This window comes from Palaemon carinicauda, chromosome 2 (assembly GCF_036898095.1).
Source record: "Palaemon carinicauda isolate YSFRI2023 chromosome 2, ASM3689809v2, whole genome shotgun sequence".
NCBI lineage: Eukaryota > Metazoa > Arthropoda > Malacostraca > Decapoda > Palaemonidae > Palaemon > Palaemon carinicauda.
Genome location: NC_090726.1, coordinates 61,838,141 through 61,849,273, shown reverse-complemented (window position 1 = coordinate 61,849,273; position 11,133 = coordinate 61,838,141). Strand labels below are relative to the sequence as shown.

General features: G+C 37.7%; 1 pseudogene; it reads left to right on the top strand.

The window, feature by feature from the left end:
• Nucleotides 1–9,792: 9,792 nt before the first annotated feature.
• Nucleotides 9,793–11,133, top strand: part of LOC137618041 (uncharacterized) — a 1,563-nt pseudogene continuing 222 nt past the window's right edge.

The following is an 11,133-nucleotide window of genomic DNA, read 5'->3' as shown; positions in this document are numbered from 1 at the left end:
CCTGAATAAATAGTGGCAGCTCTCCTCTCAATCCCAATTCATGAATGGTTTTAAGAATACCATATCTCCATGTGGTATCATATGCCTTTTCAAGGTCAAAAAATACTGTAACATGGTGCTGTTTGGAAGCAAAGGCTTCACAAATAGAAGACTAGTCGTATCAACACATCAGTCGTTGAGTGCATTTTTCGGAACCCACATTGAATCGGTGATAAAATACCTTTCTTTTCAAGGTACCACATCAGCCTTGCATTGACCATCTTCTCCATGATTTTACATAAACAAGATGTCAATGCAATAGGACGATAGTTTGCTGCTAAAACTTGTCTTTACCGGGTTTTAAAAAGGCTAAAATAATGGCTAGTTCCCAAACACTTGGGTAACTATGATCATGCCATATTCTATTAATAATACTTAAAATAAATAGCTTTGTATTAAAATGTACATGTTTAATCATTGCATATGGAATTCCATCGGGTCCAGGGGCTGTATCGTTGCAATGAGCAAGTGCGGAATCAAATTCTCGTTCAGTGAAAGGAGAATTATACGACTCTTCCCTTCTTGTTGCAAAATTAAAAATTTTCTTTTCTTCAGTGCTCCTATACTGGTGACCAGGGGCTCCTTCACACTTGCTGGATACATTTGAAAAATGATTAGCCAGGGCATTGCTAACATCATTTGCTTCGGTTACATACTGGCCATTCACCTTCAACACTGGTGGTGGGTTGGGGGTGAATTTGCCAGCTATCTTTTTTACTTTCCTCCACACAGCAGATGGTGGTGTTCTACTGTTAATGGAGGAAACAAAAGACATCCATGACTGGCGCCTTGCTTCTTTATGGCACGACGGAACTGTGCTCTACATTTCTTGTACATAATTAAATTCTCATCAGTTCGGAGTCTACGCAATCGTGTTAGAGATCTTCTTGTGGCTCTGTGGAGGGCAGTTAGTTCTGAAGACCACCACGGGACTGGTCGTTTGAATAACCCTGTTGTTTTGGGAATTGAATTGACTCCTGCTTTATGGAGAGTTCCATTCAGCAAGTCTATGGCATCATCGATATTTTCAACCTGTTCAGCATCCCCCTCAATTTCGCTTAGCTCATGAAACTTTTCCCAGTCCGCCTTGTCAAGATTCCATCGTGGCGATCTCTGATAAGGTGGACCATTGTTGGTGTTTATAATAATTGGTGCATGATCACTAGTATGCCAATCATCTAATGTCCTCCAATCAAAATCAAGAAGACAGTTAGAGCTTGCAATTGAAAGGTCAATGCATGACAAGGTACCTGTCTGAACATGGAAGTGTGTGGGCTCTCCTGTATTAAGGAGTCCCACATCCTCATTCTCCACAATTGATGAGATAATATTGCCCCTTGTGTTTGCTAGGATATCACCCCATAAAGGATGTCTACCATTCATATCTCCCAGTAAGAGAAATGGTTGAGGGAGTTGTTGAATGACCTCTGCTAAGTCATCATATAAAATAATATCATTTGGAGGTAAGTACAGAGAGCAAATTGTATATTTTCTCCCTATATCAATTTGTACAACAACTGCCTGCAGGGTTGTACGTATAGACATAGGTATTTGGGGAACATCTCGACGAATGTATACAAGACTTCCACCATGGCTCCCTGCTTGTTGATTATATGGTGTTCTATAGCTAACATACTCTCGAGGACTAGGAGTGTTAGAATCAAGCATACTTTCCTGTAGACATACAATTATGGGGGAATGCTCATGAATTAGGAGCTTAAGTTCTTCATATTTGGCCCTCAAACCCTGACAGTTCCATTGCAAAATGGAGGAGAAAACTATGGATTATTTCTGGAAGACATCTTGGATGAGGTCTTCCCATTAGCAGTTTTTAATCTAACATTATTACCTGTAGGTTTCTTCAGAGGTGGTCTTGTTATAATGGGTTTTATGTTTGTGTTTTTCTTTGTATCCTTTTGATCTATTTGTTGAGGTGGATGGTGGACCTCAACTTGAATTTCTGATTTATTCAGTTTATCTTCTGGTCCATTAGAAACATCAACAGACAAAACATCAAATTTATTTGATGTCATAACCTTGACGTTTCTAATGGAGGGTGGAGAGAGAGATGGAGGTCTCTCTCTTTTCCTATTAATCAGTGGTGAGGATTTACCAGGTTTTTGCACCTTCCCTACCACAGGTGCACCTGGTAACTTTGTTTCGGGTGGAACTTCCATCAAATCAGGCAAGGACATGGCCTGAGAGAGGTTAGTACTATTGTTGGTAATGGGGGATGAAGTTTGTATAGAAGTGGGCAGTGTTGCAGTTTTAATACACAGTGGTAAAGCCTTGGAAGGCAATATGCTTACCTTGTCACGTAAAACTCTACTATCATTAGATGATGTATTTCCTTTTTGGGAATTACTGGCAGCACTATGTGGGTTCAATGTCTCCTGTGGTATATTTTCTCTTGATTTCAGTGCATTTGCATAGCTGTTTGGCTTTTTCAGTAGTCTTTTGGCATGTCCTACACTTATGTGTTCTACACTGGATTTGTTGAGGGCTGCTGCTTCAAACTTATAAATCTCGCAGCTCCTGTCAGTGGATTTATGGTTTGAATTGCAATTCAAACAGCTGGGCTCAAGTGTACACTCTCCATGATAGGGACTGGCACAGATGCTACACATTTTTTCATTTTTACAAACTTTAGAAGGATGTCCAAATTTGAAACATTTGAAGCATTGTAAGGGCTTTTGTTTAAAAGGTCGAACTTTTATTCTTTCATTTTCAATATCGATGTGGAAAGGCACATCAGCATCCTGGAAAGTAAGGATAATCATTGACGTCCCAGGAATCTTATGCACTTTCCACACTGTTAATGGGCACATGGCTAGTATTTCCTCTTCTGTAAATTCGTAAAGATCTTTATTGAAGACTACTCCCCTTCCGTAACTAAAGTTTAGGTGGGGTTTGACATCTAACATATCCTCATCACTGTTTGTCGTAAGGTTAGACAGTATTACTGATTGCGTGAATGATTTAGCATGGATTAGGAAGCTATTTTTCCCAAAGCGAGATATATCACCTGGTGCAATGGTTCCTACCTTTTTCTGAATTAGTTTGCTAATTTTAAAATAATTCCCATTACTCCCTTTAGGCTCGGCAACAAGCCACATTGGTGGTTTTGGCTTTCTTTGGGGGAGCATAGTTAAATCGATATCTTTCTCAAACCAGGCAGCAGGTCTATATACATCCAAACTGTTTGGTATCTTATCACATAGGGCACCCATGACATTTAGGTTATTAATTTTGATATCATTGATGTTACATATTGCATTGAGTGCTTCTTCATGATTATTATAAGTTATCCATAAATGCCATTTTTCATTTTCAAGTTTCATTCTAATTTCTTTTATCACTCCATAGCATCTAAATGCTTTATATATCATATCATAATCAGTATTTATTGGAATTTGGGTAACATGAAGGATTCTTAGTTTCCCTTTGTTACCCGACTTAATTGGTTTTGAAACGTTAGTAGAGGGGTCCTTTTTTGTTCCTAAGTCGTCAACAGAATTTTCCTTAATTGAATTAGCAGAGGTCGTCAACAGTGCCGGAGGAGAGTCAGCGTATCCAGGGGATGGGGGTTCATTGCTTAAAGAATCCATTAGACGAGAGAGAGAGAAAAGGGTTACTTAGATGTACCTGCTCGAGAATGTTAGGCCATCACACGCCAGAAAGGAAATTTGCACTTTCCACTATCGGCACAATGAGAGTATACTTCCCAGATGGTCCACTCCATACCCTACCCGAAGGATAGCATCAAAACAGATATAGAGGCACAGGTGTAAGCTGAACCCGCCTGTTAGGACTGAGACCAAGAAATTATGGAATCATCCTCCCCATATCTGTAATGACGGGCTTCCGGCCAAAAGCCGAGAGTCCTACCCCAAGCATTGGATCCCCCTGGATTCCGAAGACCCAACACTTGAGAATAGTTCCGCCAAAAAGGTCCAAACCATCTTCGGGATGGCAGAAATCGTCCAATACTCTCACATATAGCTTTGAATGCAAACACCTTCCAACCGTGACACCTCCTCCCACTCATCAAAGCAGGCAGCAATATAGGATGTATGAACATCCACGCCGGGGCTACAATGGATGAGAAACATCCAAGCCATAGGAAAGAAAAAAAAAATAATAATAATAAATATATATGTACATAATATATACACATATATAATGAGGGAAATTTTTCTCATTGAGTTTGGAAAGCAAGACGAAAGAAAGTTTATGAAATTAGGATAAGGTCGAAGTAATATTGAGAAAAAGAAAAAGGTGAAAGAGAGAAATTTAGATTCAAACTGGGGGAGTAATTTCCCCAAGTTCGAGAGCCCTCTTTCCCGTCACCAAGTTTCAGCACGGGAGTGAAATGCCGTGCTGAAGCTCAATGACTTTATCAAGGCATTCTCTCATTAAGAGGGAAATGTTCAAGAAACATTGACAATATTCCTCCGACCAGGGCAGCACTTGAGGAGCATATCAAGAGATCAGTTTACCAGGCAGGATACATTTGGGGCCAGTGCCTCCAATCTCAACCGCAACTCCCTTGCGCAAATGACTGGGGCTGGAGAAAATCTGAGGATGGAGGTTACAAACCTATGTGGACAACTTTACCAGTAGCTGAAAAAGCCTGTCTTGAACTGATTGCTTGTGGTTGCACTAAATCTTGCTCAGGAAACTGCAAATGCTTTAAGACATTCAAGACTAAAAAGGCTTGCACCCAGCTTTGCAAATGTAATGGTAATTGCTATGAGGTTTAACTGACAAACTTTTGACGTTTTGACTTTGATAATCATGAGGAATGCAACCTTGACCTGCTTAAAATGCATCTTTACTTTCATTTTTTGATTGGTTGTATTATAACCAAATGTGACCCTGATATTGATATATGCTTTTACCAGGAGATACTGTATTGAACGTTCAGCTGAAAATGCATTTTTACCTAAATAAACAGCATAAATTAAGAAAGTTTGGTCTACATAATTTGTTAAGGCAGCCATTTTGGAATCAAATATGGCAGACATAAGGGGATAAGATTTCAAGAAATATTCAAATTTACCACCCACCTTTGAAACACTTGGAAAACCTGGAAATTTTGCATTTCGCATCATTGACCATGGAACACTTTAACCCTATATTGTCAGCAGCAGCCATCTTGAAATCCAATATGGCTAACACAAAATGAAATTTTAAATATACTAATTGAAAATTCTCAACCCTGAAAACATTGGGGTGACATCTAGAAATTGTTCAATCAATCAGAAAAAAAGATATTCTATGAGATATAATATATTCTGAATTTTGGTGTCAGCCATCTTGGAATCCAATATGGCCGACATTTGGTAAAATTGACAATGGGTCCATTGGATTCCTTGACCCTCAAAACATGGGTGAAGGTGCAGGAATTAACATTCTACCTCCCTTAGTTACGGAGTTATAGACTAAAATAAGTAAAAAATTGCGGCCATTTTGAAATTCAATATGGCTGCCACCACCTGATCGATTTTTTTGGGGTCTATTTTTTTTTTTCATGATCCTTAGGTCCTAAAATACCACTGTGGAAAGTTTCATGCTTTCTTCACAAACTGAACGATTTTTCCCTTAGCCGCTCCGCTAAACACGAGAGGAGGTTTCAGCGGGGACCCGTCTTCTATTAGAGAGGGGCTACCTCTCTTAAGGTGTGCATATACTGGTCAGTGGGGGTGGTTAGCCCCTCCCACCGGCGACTCCAATGCCTGGCGTCACCCATTACCCGCAAATATGGGTGACTTAAAATTCGATCACTGGAGCCCGACTCTTAACAGACTTGGTCTGCACCCAATGGGGTCTACCAAAAGGTGATGGCATCTAAATTGGTACAGGTTGAGATTGAATGCTGTCCATCCCACTGCCAAATCCAAAGAAGCAGCCAAAGCATAATCAAACAAGCCAAAGTCGTCAAGAAGTTCAAGCCCAAAAGGAAGATATGGGAAAATAAAAGAAATAACCAAAAGGAAAAGAGAAAGTGCTGACTGATAGTTGGATCAACAGTTGGGCAACGAGGTTCAGTGGAAAAGTAGTTCCCACTGTTCATTAGAGCCCAGCTGCTAATCCCTAAGCCCCCCATCCTCATCAAGGCTTCAGCATCTGGGGGGAAACCTAAGGGTAGCCTATGCCATTTGGATGCATTTCTTTCAAGCTCCAAATATCCAGCCCTTCAGTCGCTAAAACAAAAATGGGTCTAATTAGTAATTGGGTGTAAAAGGAACTAGGCCTAGCTAACATGACCTATTTATAGGCTATCTACTATGAGATTCAGGGCCTCTGTAACACGGTTTTTTCGCAATAATTTTTCATCTATGAATTTCATAAATATAACACTTCTTCAGAATGCACATTATATCTACACATAAATTTTGACTATATTCTGCATTACGTAGGTTGAATAAATTTGGTACTTATAATGTAAAAGTGACGTTTTTTTGAAGACGGGCCAACTTACTCAAAGAAAAGCTTTCGAACGCACTCGTTACGTAACTTATGACGGCATTTCTTCCCTCTTTCTCGATCGATGATTGGCTATACGTAACGAAGGCTATACCTCTGCCAACAATGACACAAATGTTTAAATAAAAGCAAAGCAGTACACCTTTATGAACTCTGAAACCTCTCCACTGATAATTGTCATAATGAACAAACCAACAAAATATGTTAATAAATACAAAAACACTATGATTATTAGTCTAACTCCCCAAATAAGTTTCCTAAGAAATAACAGTCTACTTTATAGGTCACAATCAGATTGACAAGGTGTAGGGAATAGTTGGTAATTTTCAAAAACGTAGTAGACAAGCTTGATTTGATAACTGCTATATCCAAAGTCAAGCAATTTTTATTTATTGTGTATCTACCTACCTATTTACTGTAAAAAAAAAGTAAAAAAAATAGCCGGTACCGTATTTTGTCTTTAAACCTTCACCAATAATCCTCGTCAGAATGATGACTTCATGTGGCTCCACCCACTTTGGCCTCGTTACAATTCTGGATAACATTGGAGGCTATCATGGGCATTGTTGGATCAGAAAATTTAAATTCTGGCTATAAACTCATTTCTCGAATAGTTGTAAGAAGTGCTAAATGATCCTCAAGGATCCCAGCGGTTGGCCTAAACGTTTAATTCACGTATACTATTGTTGCGGCACTACTGCTACAGTAGTATTACTACGGTAGCACAGATACCCCACCCACATTTATGTATCGTTCCACCATTCATAAAGTCTTTGTCATGTTTTTTCACTGTCCAATAAGCCCTGGCCTCCTCATAAATTAAGTTTAACATTAGATGATAGGTTATTTCATTAAGCTGACAAATTATGGCAACTGGGTATGTTATTGCCGATGTTGAAGCTAAAGATTAAGTATGGTATCATTCCTTCATTGCATTATCATCTTTACTACTATTTGTTTTGCTACATGTAGTAATTATCTTAAAGGATAAATTAATTATGTTCACTTTACTTCTATAAATTCCCCTTAGATGTACAAATAAAACTCCTAAAACTATTCATTATTTATTTACAAAATGCAGTCATGCCCAAAACATAGCCAACACAGCCGTACGGCCTAAGAAGAAGAAGAAAAAAATTATATCGGATGATCCGTTGGTCTGATGGAGATTGTAGCACAAAAATCTTATTTTCACAAAAATAGTTATATAAAGACTGTTTACATACAATCTCTCTCTTTCTCTCTCTGTCTTGGTGGCATAGTGAATAGTTAATGGAAATGTTCAAAAGCCTGAATAACATTACAAGTATTATAATCATGTTACGCTAAATACAAATCAGAGCATAAACATTGGATTTAAACTAGAAACTGAATAATTACTTAATCGGGCTATAATAAATATGGCCACGGGCTTTCTCTTGACTGCATAAAGTTGCAAGTCGTAAGATAAATGCAGTTTTGCAACCACGGGGGCAATTCCAAATCCTGTTAGCCATTCTTGACTGTTATGGGTTTCAGAGCCGATGGAACAAGGTGAATGGGTGTCTGGTGGATGGGCGGGGCAAAATTTTGTCAAAAGGTGTTTACATTGCTTACGTAATGAATGTTTTCGACTCTTGGCTCGTTATCACTGGCCATGGCGTCGCCTAGATCAATTTTACTCTATACAAATGAAAACTATCGGGTTTAGGTTATTGATAATGCTAACAAAATTTGTGTGTGGTTGTAAAATATACATATGTCAACTTTCAGCTACATCCGATGCTTTGATAAGGAGCAAAGTCCAAAAAACCGTGTTACAGAGGCCCTGAATCTCTTAGTAAACCACTTAAACTTAGGGGCTACCCAGCTCCACCCCCCCCCACCCCCACCTAATGATAGGAGACACCTATAATGCCCTATCTTAACATAGGGAACTAGACCCCCTTTGAGGAAGTTAAACTGCTTGTTTGGGTAAGCCAATTCCCATGAACTCTTCCCCGTTTGTTTTTTAGCATAACGGACATTCAATAACAGTAGTTGTGAGTAGATATATGAATTCTATTTTTAAGATTGCTCTTAGTGGTTTATAGAGACGCACACGGTTCTCTCTGCTTGCATATTTATTAAAACTTTGTTCCATAAAACATGCAGCATTACTTATAATATATATGCTAATTATATATTTATTTATTTCATTCTCAGTTGTGAAGTTTTCGTCGATGCCACAATTAGGATCATTCATAAGCAATCCCTTAAAAGGGACAAACTTATGGAGTCTTTTCCATGTTTTATTGAAATCCATGGGTGGCATAATCATCCCCTTGATTCTGCAGATGCTCTTATTCAACTGAGAGTAACATCAAGTACCTGAGATACATTCGAGAGATACTTTGAGCAATGTAAAACAACACTTTTCTTGAAATACAGTCAAACTTAGTGTAATGTTCTTATATCTACCCGTTTCAAAGTTAGTGTAATGTTCTTATATCTACTGTTTCAAAGTTTTTGTAAAACGAATTTTACTCTGATAATTATCTAGTGGAATTAAATTCAGCTAGAAAACCTCATTGTCACAAATTATAATATTTTATGTAAAATCTCACATGGTAATTTTATATCGATTATACTGAACAAGTAACTTTAACTCTGCTGATAATGTCACTATAGTGAATATAGGCCTTTATAGGAATGTAGAAATTATAATCTGTTTGTGTTTATTGATGTATAATGTTATCCCATAATTCATGTCCTTTTTTCAGAAATTCTCACTATTGGCACACATGCAACAGCTTTCCTTGGAAGTCGTGAACAAATTAAGTACTGTACCTCCTGTACTTCCTAAGACATATGCTTAAGGGTGATATCACAATATTGAGGGCTGCCCTTTTTCAAAATTTGTAGTGTCGATATATATGAAAGTAAATTAACTGCCTTTTACCATCTAAAACTGCAAATGGCATAACTAATGATTAATTTACATAATTAGCTACTTCAAAAAGATTTGCCTTGCATGCATTCATGAATTTTCGTGCTTTTACTTCGGTATTACTCCCGAATAGACCAAATAAAAGATGTTATTAATATACAATAAAATTCATTGACTCGGTACTATGATTGAAATGTAAGTAATTCTTCAATAATATTAATGTTTGGGGGCCTCAGAATGTGATTTCCTTAATCACCGGATCAGTAATTGCAGTGTATACTAGGCCAATGCAGTAATGATGTTACTGTAGTTACTGTTATTTGAAAATTATAATCTTAGCCAAGTTTTGACTCTTTCAAAGGTGGCGGTGAATGCAGTACATATTATAAGCGCTGAGATCTTGATAAGAAAATATGTATTTGTATCATAACCTCCATAGTAAGGTTTATTTTTGTTGGAATGAGATTGTCAGCTAACAGAATATTTACAGGTATGACAACAGCGATGGCTCACAGACACCATCTTATGAAATTAGATTTGGTTGATGATTTGAGAGGACAAGCAAACAAATCTGTCAATCCATGTCTCAAATCTGTGGAATATATGCAGACCCAATGGGTAAAAGAACATCATGTTGGATTTTACACGTTGTCTATGTATAATGTTATTCACAAGTATGCAGCTGATAACCCAGAACTACAGATTAAAGTTGAGCACAACGTTGAACGATTCTGTGTGGTTTTGGTAACACTCTTTATGAAGAGGGTTCATGAACATCTAAGAGAAGCCTCGGAAGTTGTTTTTGTAAATGCCACACGATCTGTAGACCAACTGAACACAGCTATCATACCTTTTATTTGTGCAGGACCAGCTGGTGCTGTTCCTTTGGCTGTGTTTTTCACATCATGTCAAGATCAAGTAACATTAACCAGAGGTTTGTAGTTTACGTGAATGATTTTATTTTTCATTTTATTTTTGTGTATGTTAACTTTTTCAGAGGCATGTTGAGAAAATTTTCATGACTAAATAGCATGCTTTCAAATGCAAAGTCCATGCTCACTCACGAGACCCTGGGATTTTGGGGGGAGCCACTTATGACTTAATGTATTGCATATGGGTCTACTCCATACTTTCATCCTAATACTGCACTCCTCTCTAACTACTACAGGTATTCTATCACTAGATTCCTAACTTCACTTAGAAATCTCCTAAACTCCTGAAAAATAGTTTCTAATTGTTTACTTTACTTTGATGGCATGGAAGCTCAGTACATACAATATATATTTTCCTAAGCAAAATCTTAATTTGTATTCCTCTTTAAGCGATACTACTTTTCTGGTGCCAAGCACAGTCCCCTCCAAGAATTTTGTTAGTCTACCTTTTTTTCCTTACTCTTCTTTGGTGAACAAAATTCAATGAAGTATTTGCATAATGTTCTACACATATACAGCACAACGTGTAAATGCATTTAGTAAGGTGTTTGTGCCCAACTAGGCCATTGTATATTACAGATAATGCAAATATGATGATTTAATTTATAATTCTGTTTGTTAACATCCATGCCAGTAATAATATTTTCTATAAATTATATCTATTATTCTGTTTTGTGCTTGGCAGGCTTTGGTATGATTAAGGAGATGCTAGGTGAATGTGCTTTCTATGGCACAGGAGCTCCACAGTTATTCATGACTGACAAC